Genomic DNA, 15061 nt, shown 5'->3' on the forward strand with positions numbered 1-15061 from the left:
GCCCCTCCAGGTTCACGTTTCCAGAATTTCCAGACCCTGCTGGAACAAGAGTCTCAGACTCCAGGCCACTGACTCCAAGCATTACTTGGTGAGCAATGAAAGCTGAAGAGCCTGCTGGCGAGGGATAGGGTGGCTTTTCCACTCTCCTGTATCTGCGTTGGCTGCTGCGAGGGAAGGCAACTGTGGTCCCTGATCCCCAGGCCAAGTGGATAGGAAGATCTGGGGCCCTGAATGGGAAGCGGTCCCAGCCTCATTCTTCACTCCCCTCACTCTAGCTCCCGCCTGCCCTGGTTACACGCAGCCTCCCACCCTACCTCCCATTCATCTGCAGCAGACACTTTTCAATCAGGTCATGAAGTCCCCGGTTCACTCTGAACAGCAGAGAAAGCCTATATTGCTCTCTTTGCATCTTTGAGAAGAGTGTCTCTCGTGCGCCTAGGGGGTTGGCACACCAAGATGCAAAACTGAATCCAACAGCTGGCACGGGTGGGAACGCCAAGTTATGGTGAGCAAGAAGCCAAGAGGGGGAGAGGTGGTTCTACCAGTCCGAACAGGCACAGAGAAGGAGGAGGCGGAGGGGGCCTCACAAGTAGAGAGAAACCAGTTAGTAGAACGCTTGCCTAAAGTGTTCAAAGCTGTGGGTTCCATCCCCAGCTCTGCACACACTAATCACGGTGGTGCGTGCCTCTAATCCCAACACTTGGGAGGCAGAGACAAGAGGATCAGCAGCTGAGGGTCATCTTAGATAAACAACCAGTAAGAGACCAGTCTGGGCTGCATGAGATCCTGTCTCAAAGCAAGACAACAATAACAACACAAAGCTAAGAAATGGCCACTCACTTCACTCCTTCCACAGACCACCCATGAGAATCTAAGAGAAGACTGAAAAAACAAAAAAAATCAAAAGAGTCCAGTTCTTCCTGAGGGGTAGTGGAAGCTGATTTTCTGAACATGGAACACAGCCTAGGGAGGAGGATTGTTACAGAACTTTTTCGGAAGCACTTGTTGCCAGGGTCAGTGATCTGTCGGGCCCGTCCTCCTCAGCAGAGGCTGAGGTGACTGAACAGATGGGCTCTACCAGCTGTCCTCCCTTTCCCAGCCCCCTGCCCTTATCACTGCATGCACCAAGCAAGCCTCAGCTCTGAAGAGGGCAGGAGGGAGCGTGGCATGAGACCACCTTCCTCCATTCCCTGTCAGGGATCTCCGAGCATGTGTGTGCTTCCTTCCAGAGACTTCTTTGTGTTTGTTCCCTGACAAACCACACTAGAGCTTCCAGGCACCTCCCTGCCTCAAGGGTAGCACGCTGCACGTGCCTGTGGCGAGCTGAATGGCAGGCACCCTGACAACCACCTGAAACTCAGCGTGGGACCTGATTTGGAAGCAGTCTTGGCAGAGCTGACCTCCATGACTTGTAATCCCAATGATCCAGAGGCTGAAGCAGGAGAATGGCTACCAATGTGAGGTCAGCCTGGGATGCATTAGCGAGTTCCAGGTCAGCCGGACTGCAGAGGCACGGAGTGTCTAAAGCAACAGCAACAAAAATCAAGATAATCTTTTTATAGATGCTGTGCACTGAGATGCGGCCAGATTAGGATGCAACCAAACTCGGGTGCCTGGTGTCCTCACTAGAGAGATGCACATGGATAAAAGGCCTTCTGCAAACAGATCGTTGAGTGATAGGCAGCAAGTCCAGATTGCCAAGCACTGGCCTGGAAGGAGCCTCCTTCAGAGCCGTCAGAAGTGCGAACCTGCAGATACCCTGCTTCCGGTTTTCAAAACTGGAAGAGTGGGGGAAAATGTCTTCTGTGGATGTTAGCAGAATGCTGATTCATACCTCGCTCAGTCAGTCTATCTGGGCATCTGGGATCTGGCCTCCTTTTCCTACCAGCTGCAAAGTACCCCACGGTATAGACAGTTTGCTTCCTGTTACCAATTGTTAGCTTTTTGTAATCTGCTCTTTTCTTTCTTTTTTTTTTCTTTAGGCATTTTATTTTTATGACATGTGTTCATTTATTTATTTGAGCTTGCATGCACATGTGTGTGCCTGCACATGCTTGCTGTGGCACATATGTGGAAGCCAGAGGACAACTTATGGGAGCAGGTTCTCTCCCTCCACCGTGTGGGTTCGAGCGATCAGCTCTCCAGGCTTGGCAACAATCACCTTTGCCCACGTGGCCATCTCACCAGCCCCCTTTGCTATCTAAATGTTACAAAAGCTAGGCTCAGGGGCTATCTGTGCAGACAACTCTGTGCAGACTTGGCTCCTGTCAGGAAGCAGAATCCCTGGGCCAAGGATCCGGAAGTACATCAAGTGCATTTAAATGTCTGAAAACTAATGGGACACCCGTCCGAGGAGATCAGAATAATTTATGTTTTGGCAAGAAACCTGGGAGAGTTGTTTTCTTTGGCTCAGTCTCTTGTTTTTTCTTGCCTTTGTATGTTGTCGTTCATGTTCCCAATTAACGGGAGTGAGCCAGTGACTGGACTTTCCCTGTGGTATCACTGCAATGCAATAATGTTATTCTTTGCTGTTGTTTTGAGACAGGGTCTTACTATATAGTCCACGCTGGCCTGGATCTAAATGTGTAACCCAGCCTGGCTTCCATCTCAATATCCTCCTGCCCTTGTCCCGAGTGCTAGGATTATAGGTGTGGGCCACTGCACCCAGCTATAATGCAATAAAATTTTTTAAAAAAATTATTTTATTACAGTTTTTATTTTTAGAGTTTTTGTTTGTTTGTTTTGTGTGTATGAGTATTTTGCCTGCATGTGACTGCACACCATGTGTGTGCCTGGTGCCTGAGGAGGTCAAAAGAATGTTGGATCTTGGAATCAGAGTCACACAGCAAGCAAGGAGGAAACCACTGAACTTAAGCAGATGCAATCACAGAACTCCATAGTGCAGGAAGAATCTGGCAGCAAAAGAGAAAAGCCACATTCCCCCAACCCAGCCATCAGATGCAGCTAAAAAGTCTGAAGAAGGAAGGACTGAAGGAAGGAAAGAAAGAAGGGAAGGAGGGAAGGAGGGAGGGAGGGAGGGAGGGAGGGAGGGAGGGAGGGAGGGAGGGAGGGAGGGAGGGAGGGAGGATGCAGGCAGGCAAGCAGGCAGAGGGTAGCATGATCTGATTCTGAGGAGACCTGGGCATCTTGCAGGTTTAGAGTCTGAACACAGATTCTGTGTGTTTAGTTGAGTATATCAGGGTAGGCTAGCCCCCCTCCCCCCCACTGCAGCCCAGAGCCTCTAAGTCTCTAGTCCTAGAGGAGAGCAAATCCACTTCAAATCTGCTCAATTATGTGAATCTGTACATGTTTGTATGTGTATACACATATATATTTAATTTTTTATTTTACTCTATTTTTTTGATTTTTTAAGACAAGGTTTCTCTGTAGCTTTGGTGCCTGTTCTGGAACTAGCTCTTGTAGACCAGGCTGGCCTTGAACTCACAGAGATCCACTGCCTCTGCCTCCCCGGGTGCTAGGATTAAAGGTGTGAGCCACCACTGCTTGGCTTTATTCTTCTTTTTTAAATTTCTTTTGGCTTTTCAAGGCAGGGTTTCTCTGTGTAACAGTCCTGGCTGTCCTGCAACTCACACTATAGACCAGACTGGCCTTGAACTCAGAGAGTTCCACCTGCCTCTGCCTCCCAAGTCCTGGAATTAAAGGCACACGCCTGTTTTTTTGTTTGTTTTGTTTTGTTTTTGTTTTGTTTCCCAGCTCTGTCTCCCAAGTGCTGGGATTACAGGTAAGCACCACCACATCCATAGTTTATTTTGTTTTGTTTTGCATTTTCGATCCTGGGGATTGCACCCAGGGCCTTATACACATTAGGCAAGCGTTCTACCACTAAGCTCATCCTCACCCTTGATTCATTTTTAAAGAAAGCTTTAAGAACTATTTTAAACGTTATTTTTTCTGGAAATGTCATAGGTTTTGCAGGCAGACAGTCGGGGTTCAAGACCTCGTGTACCTCCAACATCTGTCTCAGCCTCCTCCCCACACCTCCCACCTCCTCTTCCTCCTGACAGCCTCACAAGGGGGGTCAAGAGTTCAGAACTCTGACGCTATTGTGGCAGTAAGCAACGATGTGCCTGCACCATTTCCATGGACAGAGAAAGGAGTGCCTTTCTCTCACCTGCCAAGAGGGGAGCGGCAATCAGCAAAACCAAGCGGCAACGTTGCCCAGTGTCGCCCAGCGTCTCCCGAGAAGCAGCCCAGGGAGTCACTTTCCTGCCCGTAGGGAACTGCGGAAAGCACCTGGCTCAGGTCCAGCCTCAGCTGGTCCAGCTGGTCTGCAGCCTATGCCTCATCATTCACTGGCGCCTGGGACAGCCCCTCTGGGAAAGCTATTGGAAAGAGTACAGAACATTGCCCACCCCGTGCAGGGGGACCTTGGGGGAGCCCCTAAGCAGCTTCTCCGTCCATCATAAAGGATCCCTCCCAAAGCTCCACCCAGGGCCTTGAGGCGGCCACAGAAAGAACGGAAGGGAGGGTATGTATGCATGTATGTAATTCCCCACCTCAGTGAGGGGCGCTCAGTGATTGCCCACCCAGCAGGCAGCAGAGATCTTGAGGTCAGTTGCATCATCTGCAGTACCAACACCCCACGTCACCTGGTGGACTCCCCGAGTCCTGAACTAGTGTCTGTCAGAGGCCTTGCTCCCTGCCCGGCACAGCAGCATGGAGAAGCTCCCCTCAGTCCACACTCCCAGCTAACAGCAGCATTCTAGATAAACCGCGTCCCGGCTGGACCTCCACCATTGCGGCTATGAACAGCACTGTCAACCGGCCTAAGAGCAGAGTCAGAGGAAGCCACCGAATCACTGCCATTAAGATGGCATTGTAGCCCAGCAGATGATAAAACGGTGCTAAGCAAATTCTGGTCTTGGCATCCCGAGAGCGCAGGGTTCCAAATACATAGTTACCAAAAAGACAAAACGAACTGAACTCAACACAATGGGCAGGACTTTGACCTTTTCATTTGAGACAGTCTCTTGTAGCCCAGGCTAGCCTCGAACTCACCACATAGCCAGACCTTGCACTTCTGATCATCATGTCTCCACCTCCAGAGTGCTAGGGTTATAGGCATGCACCTTTATGCCAGTTTCTGCAGCGTTGAAGATCAGACCCAGGGTTTCGTGCATGCTAGAAGCATGCCTCCAACTGAACTGCACTCTAACCTAGGAGTTTGCATTTAATGGAAGAAGGTAGCTCCTAGTCAAGGTCATCGCTGTCATCAGATCTTGTAACACCAAGCAGGTTGAGCCTAGCTCCCAGGGGAGCCAGCACCTACTAATTGTGTGAAACCAGCCAGGCTAGAAGCGGGCAGTGCTGACTTTTTTGGTCAGGGATGAGGGTCGACTGAGGCAGCTGGCTCAGCACCTAGAAGAGCGTAGGGGGCAGGAGCAGCCAGCTTGGGAGAGGTGGACAGGGAGTCTCCAGTCTAGCACAGTGTGTGAGTTCAAGTCCCACAGACCGGCTGCTGGCTGCCTCTGGCAGCAACTTAACCCCAGGCCTGGTTCTCACGTGGTAATAGCCCGTCAGGTGGTTGAAGAGAGGACTTGAGATCCCGCCTGTTTACATTAGCACTAGGCATGGCCCAGTTACAGCTGTCATTGTGCGTGGACTGGGGTCAAGGTTTGTCTTCAACTCCTCCAGACCTGGGCTCCACTGTGCACACACTTGTTACTTGTAACTTTGCCTGGACTGATCATGTCAGAAAGGCACGAAGTCTCAGGGACACCCTGGCTTCGTCCTCACGTCCTCTGGGACTTTCCTCTGCAGCTCACCAGCCTCTCCCGACTTGCTTCCACTGACAGGGAACTCAGCAGTCATGAGGCAGCCTGCTCCACGTGCCAATAGTTAGTTCTCTGCCCTGCTAACTGCTCCCCATGAAAGCCAGCTTTCTTGCCAGGGACTTTCCAATACGTGGAATCGACCCATTCATAAGCACTAGGAATCAGTCCCCTGTGCGGGGCCAAGTCATTCCTCCAGCAAGGCTGTCCCAAACCCGTGACTGCGGTCGAGCTCTGAACAACTGCTGAAGACTGAGCAGCTCTTCAGTGCCCAGGTCGGCAACATTGCTTGCTGCAGGAAGCTTGCTTTCCACAGACCTAGACAAACGCTCATGGGTATTGCCCCTCTCAATAGCTACAGAATCCCTCTAGGAAGTTTTTATAAAACTGTGGGTTTAAAAAAAAAATCCCAGCACTTAGGAGGTAGAGGACCATGGAGCTCTGTGAGTGTGAGGCTAACCTGGACTACAAAGTGAGTTCCAGGATAGCCTAGGCTGTTACACAGAGAAACTCTGTCTCAAAACACACACATGCACACACACAAACACAAATGCAAATGCACACACAAAACAAACGGAAAGCTAAAATCTGGAAATGCAGCTCGGTCAGTAGAGTGCCTGCCAGCAAGCACACGGCCCTGGGGCCAACCCTCAGCACTGTGTCACCTGGGCACGGTGGCCCAGATGACCACAGCGCTTGGCGCTTGGCGGATGGAGGCAGGAAGGTCAGCACTCAAGGCCATCACCAGCTTTGCCCTTGAATCGTTCTCAGCACACAGGTCAGGAGGCGCATTGAGCATTCGCGTTACTGTGCAACCTTGTCCCCACCCTTCTCCAGAACGTTCTTTTTTTTTCCAGGCATATAGGTTTAATAACAGGTTAAAGTAAAATTTAAATAGCAAAATCAAAATAAAGCTAAAATTAACAAAGCTCCAGAACGTTCTTAGCTTGCAAAACTGAAACTGACTCCACACTCTGATCATCTCAGTTCCTGACATTCTACCTTGTGGTGGAATTAGGATCATACAGTTTTTCAGTTTCTGTCCTTTTGCATTTGGCTTACTTCACTTAGTTTCCCTTAGTGTGATGTCCTCAAGGCTCATCCATGTTGTTGGAGCATGTGACTGACTGCATTTTCTTTTTTTTTTTCTGTCTTTCTTTTTTCTTTTTTTTTTTCTTTTTTTTTTTTTTTTTTGTAGTTTTTGAGACAGGGTTTCTCTGAGTATCTCTGGCTGTCCTGAAACTCACTCTGTAGACCAGGCTAGCCTCGAACTCACAGAGATCCTCCTGCCTCTGCCTCCCGAGTGCTGGGATTAAAGGCGTGCGCCACCACTGCCTGGCTCATTTTCTTCCTTTTTAAACCTGACTAGTATTCTCTGTACAGACACGTCCCATTTGACTATGGATGGTAGCTTGCTTCCTACCCCTTGACTAACAGGAAAGTGAACATGCTATGAACATGGCTGTATAAATTCCTCTTGGAGACTCCACTTCTAATTTTCTTCAGCACATATCCAGATGTGGAATTACCAGTTATGGTAATTCTTCCTTTGTTTGAGGAGCGGCCAATGTTCCCTTGTACTACCAACAGTGCCTGTGCTTCCAATCTCTCCATATTGTTCTCGGTCCCCTCCCACCCCCGGCAGCCATCTTAATAGCCATAAGGCAGTCTGGAGATATACCATTCCATCCCATTGCATGGCTCCATGCCACAGGTGCTGCAGAAAGCAGGTGAGAAAACTAGGGTTCAAGCCCAAGGCTGTCTGCCGCTGTCCAGATTGTTGTCCCATCCTTACTGCCCAGCTGGTCAGTGTCCACCAAGGCTCCAAACTCCACCAAAGTCCAAACTCCACCCTGGACCCGCCAAACTAGGGAGGCGCTGATGGCACCAAAGGAGACGGTTCCCAGGAACTGCGAGACTGACCCTAGGCCTCACACTTCCCTCAAGTTAACCCTGAAGCCGACACTTGAGCCCAGGCCTGCATCTTGGGCAGGTGGGAGCTTGGCCGAAGGGCTGGCTTAGCCACCCGAGGGGCCAGCAGCTGCCAGGTGAATCCTGGATTATCATTCGGTCAGAGAACCTGACTGTCGTGCAGATTCTAGAATCTAGTGGGGGCATGAGCAATGGGGCAGCTCGAGGCCAACCAGGCATCTCCATGCCCTTCCACATCCCTGCCTTGGTGCATGATCACGGGTGGTTGGAGCCGTCTGGGCCTGCCTCATTTCTTCATCTGTGAAGTGGAGAGACTTACTGGAGCTTCGCAAGAAGCCACGAGAATTGACTGAGCCACAGCTGCCTTCTCCCACGCCACCCTTGCCTACCCCACACGACTAACTCGTGTGTTTTATGTCCGGCCCTTACCACTCTGCCCCTCCCCACTGGAGATGGACAGAGGTGCGAGGTTAAGGGATCAGTCTTCTGAGCGACTCCTTTGAGGACAGACACACCTGGTGTCCAAGTTCCAGTCAGCTTCAGAGAGATACAATCAATAATTAATTCAGGGAAGTAAAGGCAGAATCACAGGCATGTGCCACTGTGCTGTGTGGAACATAGAGGGTTGGCATGCTCTAAATTCTTCCTCCTGCAAGGATTTACAGGCCTCTGCATACCACACTGTCAGGAAGGGAAAGAAACACTCCATAAAGGAGAGATGTGAACAAGTGACCCTGGGCTTTTACACAGGCAAGCTCTCACTGCTCCAAGTGTGGCTGCCTAATCAAAGCATTGGTAATCATCCCCTAAAGGTCTGGGAGAAACATCCAGCCTGTTGGGCTCCATATCAGGCCTCCAGCACGAGAACCCACATTTTGATTCCCTGGTAACAATTCCTGTGCAGTTAGAGTGTAAGAGGTGAGGACGTAGGGTCTGGTCAGGAAAGTTGCACAGGCCTAGAATCATAGGACTCAGGAGCCTAAAGCAGGAGGGAGGTGAATTCACAGGCCAGCCTAGAAATACTTGTGTATTTCTGAATTAGCATTTTTTTTTTTTTTGGTTTTTTGAGACAGGGTTTCTCTGTGGCTTTGGAGCCTGTCCTGGAACTAGCTCTTGTAGACCAGGCTGGTCTCGAACTCACAGAGATTCGCCTGCCTCTGCCTCCCGAGTGCTAGGATTAAAGGCGTGCGCTACCATCACCCGGCTCTGAATTAGCATTTTAAAATGATTACATTTATTTGGTGTGTGCTCAGATGTGTTGACTTGTGTGTGTGTATGTGCATGTGTGTGTGTGAGAGAGAGGCACAGAGAGGGACACACACATACACAGGGGATGGGCAACTTTCAGGATTCTGATTTCTCTTCCTACCATGTGGTTTCTGGACACTGAACTCAGACCATCTGGCCTGAAGGCAAGCACCTTTGCCCTCTGAGTCATCTTGCCAGCCCTGGATTGGTATTTCTTATAATCACGTATAATAAAAAGCAGTAAAGTTGATAAGAGACTTAAGAATGGGTAAGATGGAAAACTAACTCCTACAAGAAAAACAGAAGAAAGGTTCTGTGACTTTGGACTTGGTGATTGTTTCTCAGACAGGATACAAAAAATTGTAGGCAGCAGGGCTGGAGAGATGGTTCAGTGATTAAGAGCACTGGTCGTTCTTCCAGAGGACCTGGGTTTGTTTCCCAGCACCCACATGTTGGCTCACAACTGTCTATAACTCTAGTCCCAGAGTTTTGGCCTCTGTGGGCATTGCAGGCATATGGTGCATAGTCTTGCATACAGGTAAAAACACTACCTTACACATAAAAAAAAAAAATTGCAGGTAGCCAAAGCAGAAACAGCCAAGTGAAACTACATCAAAATTTAAAGTTTGTGCATCAATTGACATGGGATTAACTTTTAACCAAGAGACATGGATAAAGAAATAAGAATAATTTTAATTAAACAATGAAGCTGGGTGGTTGTGGTGCACACCTTTAATCCCAGCACTCAGGAGGCAGAGGCAGGCAGATCACTGAGTTTGAGACCACCCTGGTCGACAGAGTGAGTTTCAGGATAGTCAAGGCTACACAGAGAAACTCTGTCTCGGAAAAAAAAAACAAATAAACAAACAAAAATGAATAAAGAAGATGTGGTGTGTGGGGCGTGTGTGTGTAAAAGTTTGTGTATGTGGGACACAACCAACAGTGACAGTGTGCAGAGGGAAGAAGCTGTGGATGGACCTAGCTGACAAGGGGTTAACACTTGGAATCTATAAAGAATTCCTCCCAGTGAGAACTTAAACAACTTAGTTAGAAGATGGCAAAGGGCTGTTTGCTAACAATCATACACAAATAGGCAACATGCATATGAAAAGGTCATTAGTGATTGCGGAGACATAAATAAAAGCCTTTCAGAGACACCAACACATGCATCAGGGTGGCTGCTACCAACAAGGACTGCCGGAACATAAACTTTGATAAGGATGTGGAGACATGGGACCCTTGAGCAGTGTGTGGTGGGGCCTCAAGAAAAAAACGAATAGATAAGCAAAAAAATGTACATGTATACACACACACACACACACACACAATGGACTATCATTCAGCTTGGAAAAGGAAGAGAACCACGCCACACTGTCCAGCTGGAGAAACCTTGAAGACATTTTGCCAAGTGATGTGCACCGTTCACAAGAGACTGCAAGTTCAGTTAGAGGAGTGGTCAAAATCAGAGGGAGAAAGTAGAAAGATTGTCCCTAGGAGCTGGGGAGAGGGGCTGGGGAGTGGCTAAGCCGGTAGAGTTTCTGTCTGGCAAGATCAGTTGCGTAACAGTATGCGTATGCTCAGCACCACCACAGAACTGTCAATGGAGAAATGAGCCGGCGAGAAACTGTCTGCAAAGAGACACCAAGGACACAGGGAAATCAAAAGACAAGGGAGTGGGGACGTGCTGGCTGTTGACGTGCTGGAAGGAAGGGATGCTGGAGAGGATATGTGAGTGGCCAGGCCAGACAGGAGCTGGATCCTGCTTGTGTGATCTTGTATGGCCGTGTGCTGTGAAATCTGATGGGTCAGTACCCCCAGCAAGCTTTAAAGTGGGGGCTGTTCTTCCTCTGTGGCTGCCAGGAAGTACTCATCACCAGGACCTTCCTAATTAAAGCCATGTCCTGTCCCAACCTAGGCACATCCCCCATCCTGGAGAGGGCCCCAGGGGCAGCCTGGCTGGTTCCCCTTCCGGGCCACCATGCATCGAGAGCATGGAAATCTCTGGGAAGCTTAAGAGGCAGGTTCCCAGGCCAAGTACAGCTCAGGTCCCAAGAGATGTCCCATAGTTGAGGGACATGGCTCTCACACATAAGCATGCATGACACCAGAACACAGAACTCCCTTGGGGTTGTTCCAGGCCTGGGGACCAGAGTTCTCAGATTTCCAGATTCAGGGAACAGACTGCACTTTCAGACATGATGTCTCTTTCTCCCAGAGCCAAGTCAGGGAGCCCCAGGACAGTGCAGTCTCAGGGGCAGGGGTTTAGAGTAGAGATGGCAGCAGCCATGGCTTCCAGAGACCTCCTAAAGACTTCCAGAACTGCTGTAAGAAACTCTTTGTCCCAAGCTCTCACCTAAAGAGATCCATGTGCTCCGGTGGAGGGGCTAGAACCAGATCTCCAGAGTCCCAGTACCCAAGTCTCAGGGCATGCCTCCTTGTGCCAGGCCTTTCCTTAGGCTCCCACGCTCCACAGCTCTTTATTTTGGGTGTCACCAAAGCTGAGGTATGGGAGAAGGCTGGTTGCATTCCAGGTCCCCAACACCATCCCACGCCTGGAAGTTGTCAGCACAGGATCTCAGGGAGGTCAAGTTGCAATTCTCACTTCTTCTCCAGTGTTCTTCAGTGTGGCTCCCACTGACCCACCTCATGTCTTCCCCTGCCCCCTTTCCCTTGCCCAGCTTGGGAGCCTACCAGAACCTGTCATCCTAGCCCAAACTCACTCAGTGTTAGCCCTCACTATCCCTGTTCCTTCTCCTAGTCTCTGTTCATCCGCCGCTATGCATTCTTCATAGCACAGAGCTTTCCTCAAGACCCAGAGGACAGGATCACCACCCCTACTTTCTACATACAAGCTCCGTGACTATTTCAAAAGCGGAAGAGCCCCTATTCACCCTGGGTCCCCAATACTATCCCCACCTACCCTCACAAGTTTGTTGACTGAGAAGATGAATGCGTTTCTCTACCTGTCTCTGTTGTTTATTCTGGTACCTTCCCCAAAGCTTTGATGATAACGGGCTAACTAGCAGATGTTTACTTGTGTTGGCTCATGCCAACCGTGCACAGGTGTTCACATTTCCATGTCACAGATAAGGCAGCTGGGTATGTGCAGTGATGGCCCATGGCCTCCCAGATGTAACAAGTGGTGCGAACTGCAGGGGGATCCATCCAACCTAACTGGTTGCAGAGCCAAGGCTCACTATGCTGCACCACATGTATACCCCGCAATACAACACAGCAGCTGCACTGTGGGGACCCAAAGAGGCACCTACGGACTTCCTGGGATTTCCCACTTCTCCGAGATCACTTAGTCCCACGCTGTGGAAGATGGCTGAGATGGTGCGGTGTTTTGAATGGGATGTCTGTCCACCATAAGCCTTGGGCATTTGAATACTTGATCCTCAGTTGGTGGGAATATTAGAAAAGACTAGGAGGTGTGAGCTAAGTGGAGGAAGTATGTCACTAGGGGTGGGCTCCAAAGTTTCTAGTTAGTGAGCTCTCTGCCTCCTGCCCGTGGATCTAGATGTGAGCTCTCAGCTGCTGCTCAACTCACTGGTCACTATTCCTTTGTTCTGCCATTATAGATTCTCATATCCCAGAACCATAGGCCAGTTAAATCCACTGGTCATGGTATTTCACCATAGCAAACGAAAAGTAACTAATACAGAAGTGAAGGATGAATTCCTGACCTGAAAGGGAGGGAGGCCAGAGCCAGGGGTCATCCAAAGGTTTGAGACCTGACAACCAATTTTCTGACCTCAGGATGGACAAGAGGTCAATTAAAAAAAAAAAAAGTCCTCTATCAGCCACCAAGCCTTACTCAGTTCAGAGGTCTGGAAAGAACATGCCCTTCCCAGACCTTCTCATCCTGCTCAGCTTGGTAACAGCCCAGGGACAGTCCCAGGCTAGAAGAGCCCTTTGGATGCTTCCGGGAGCATGAGGTAAGCCAGACGCACTGTGAATACACCTCCCTCCCAAAGCCCCCAAGAAACTTTCTAATCTCTATTGTACATTCAAATCAAGGAACAACAGCCATTATTAGGTAAAAATTCAAGATCAGTCAGCTGTGTGCATACAAACCAAGCTATTAAACACTACCAAGCTATTAAACACTATGCAACATTGCTCCCAATTCTTTCCTGAAAAATCGCCTGAGAGGGAAAGTCCCCTCTCATCCCACCCCAGCATCAAGGGCTCAGAAATGAATAATTATGTCTTGTGACTCCTGGTGAAGGAGCTAACTCATGTACGATGTGAGTAGCATCACAAAAATGTCCTTGCCCTTTGCCCCAAGTATTCATTAGTGTTTGCTCTGGGTGGAGAATACACTCTGGGGAAAAGGAAAAAGAGCAGTGATGATAAAAAGGCCAGAATATTTCCACAGTCCTCCATGGAAATTAGGTTCCAAAACCATCGAGAAACAATTGAGCTTCATGGGGAGCAAAGACACTGTGAGTTTGGTTTGTTAATGGGGCAAGTACCCCCTAGATCCTTAAAATGATGGTTATGCCAGACATAGAGGCAGATGCACACAATGTCTGAAGCTAGCCTGGTCTACAGAGTGAGTTCTAGGGCAGCCAGGGTTACACCGTGAGACCCTGTCTAAAGTTTTAAAAAGGGAAAAATGTAAAAATAGAACTTTATTGTCATTTCAGAAACACTGGCTCTCCTCTGCCGCTCTTCCATGTGTGTCGCAATGTCAAGGGCAGAGAACCACTCGTGTGTCATTCCTTAGTCACTGCCCACCTCTTTTTGAGACAGGGTCTCCCACTAACCCGGAACTAGCAAAGCAGGTTAGACTGCCCAGCCAGTAAGCCCCAAGGACCCACTGTCCCCACCTCCCCAGCATGGGATTGCGAACATGCCACCATGCCCAGTGTTTCTTCACACAGGTTTTAGGGAAGGTACCCAGGTCTTCAGTGCCTTGCAAGTGTTTTACCAACTGAGTTCTTTCTTAAGCCCCGTGTTTCCCTTTCTTTTAAAGATTTTTTTTTTTAAATTTTATTTTGCGGCTGGTCTTGAACTTGTTAAGTAGCCAATGATGACTACTTCTCCTACCTCCACCTCCCACGTGCTGGAATTACAGGTGTGTACCACCGTGCCAGCTATCCTCAATTAACTTTTGACTAGGAGGTTCATACAAGCAATAATTCATGCACATAGCACATTAAGATGTACAGACCTAAGGCAATCTGCCATTCTCTGGAAGCCAAAACCAATTCAGAATGTGGGTTTGCTCACTGACAAAACTCACACGGCCACACAGGGAAGTTAATTTGAGTTATATGGCTCTGGTTTTCTCCAGCAAGGCTGCCGAAGCAAAGGTTAAGACTAAAAGCCCGCAGCAGACAGTCTATAGCATTTCTGAGCTTCTCTGTCAGCACCCTCCTGTCAACTCCAGCTCAAGTCTCTCTGACTTGAAGCAGAGTGAAACAGCAGCTAAATTGGTGAGGGAGAAGCATCCATCAGGGACTGGGGAGGACAGCAGCCATATGAAACCAAGTCCTGAGGGCCATTTCCCTGCTCACCTGCCAGAACGTGGGCTTCTCCGGACTGCTGGAAGCTTCAAGCTGGAGGCCTGGAGCAGGTGCCTTGGAACTGTGGCAGTAAATGTCCTGTGGGAGAGGCCGTGACGGCCCCTCAGCCTACAATCCAGTCTTCCCGTCAGAGGGTGGGGAACACAAGCTACAGCAGCTCAGACTTGATTCTAGAACGGGAGCCAGCAAGGGCTTGGTGGGGCGGGGCCACATGGCCCCAGCCTGTCTTGGAGTATGGAGTAGGAGTCTCAAACACAGCCAAGGCAAGGGGACAGACAGCCCTGAGGGTGAGTATGGGGGTGTCTTTAGAATCCAACCCTCGTTTCTCTGTATATTGAACTGGTTTTTAGGGACAATTCCAGGCCCTCTCCAGAGTACCCGAATCAGACAAGATTCTCTCATTCTAACACTGAACCATAGCTGACGGTGGCTAGGGGAGTTTGTTGGGGTCTCAATTGCTGAGCACCCAGTTGACCCCGTCTACAGACAGGGAACTGAGCTCAGGGTGGTGTATCTACCCAAGATCCCACAGCTGGTTACCGAGGTCTAATCACA

At 49.4% G+C, this 15061-nt stretch overlaps 1 protein-coding gene across 3 annotated transcripts in view; it reads right to left on the reverse strand.

Annotated features, from left to right (window-relative positions):
* Il34 (interleukin 34) overlaps positions 1 to 14662 on the reverse strand; it is a 54625-nt gene extending 39963 nt beyond the window's left edge. For all 3 annotated transcript variants that reach the window (XM_057754191.1, XM_057754192.1, XM_057754190.1), the window contains exon 1: positions 14498 to 14662. The gene's annotated coding sequence lies outside the window, so the exon portion shown is untranslated. The remainder of the gene's footprint in view (positions 1 to 14497) is intronic.
* Positions 14663 to 15061: the final 399 nt, after the last annotated feature.

This window comes from Chionomys nivalis, chromosome 21 (assembly GCF_950005125.1).
Source record: "Chionomys nivalis chromosome 21, mChiNiv1.1, whole genome shotgun sequence".
Classification (NCBI taxonomy): domain Eukaryota; kingdom Metazoa; phylum Chordata; class Mammalia; order Rodentia; family Cricetidae; genus Chionomys; species Chionomys nivalis.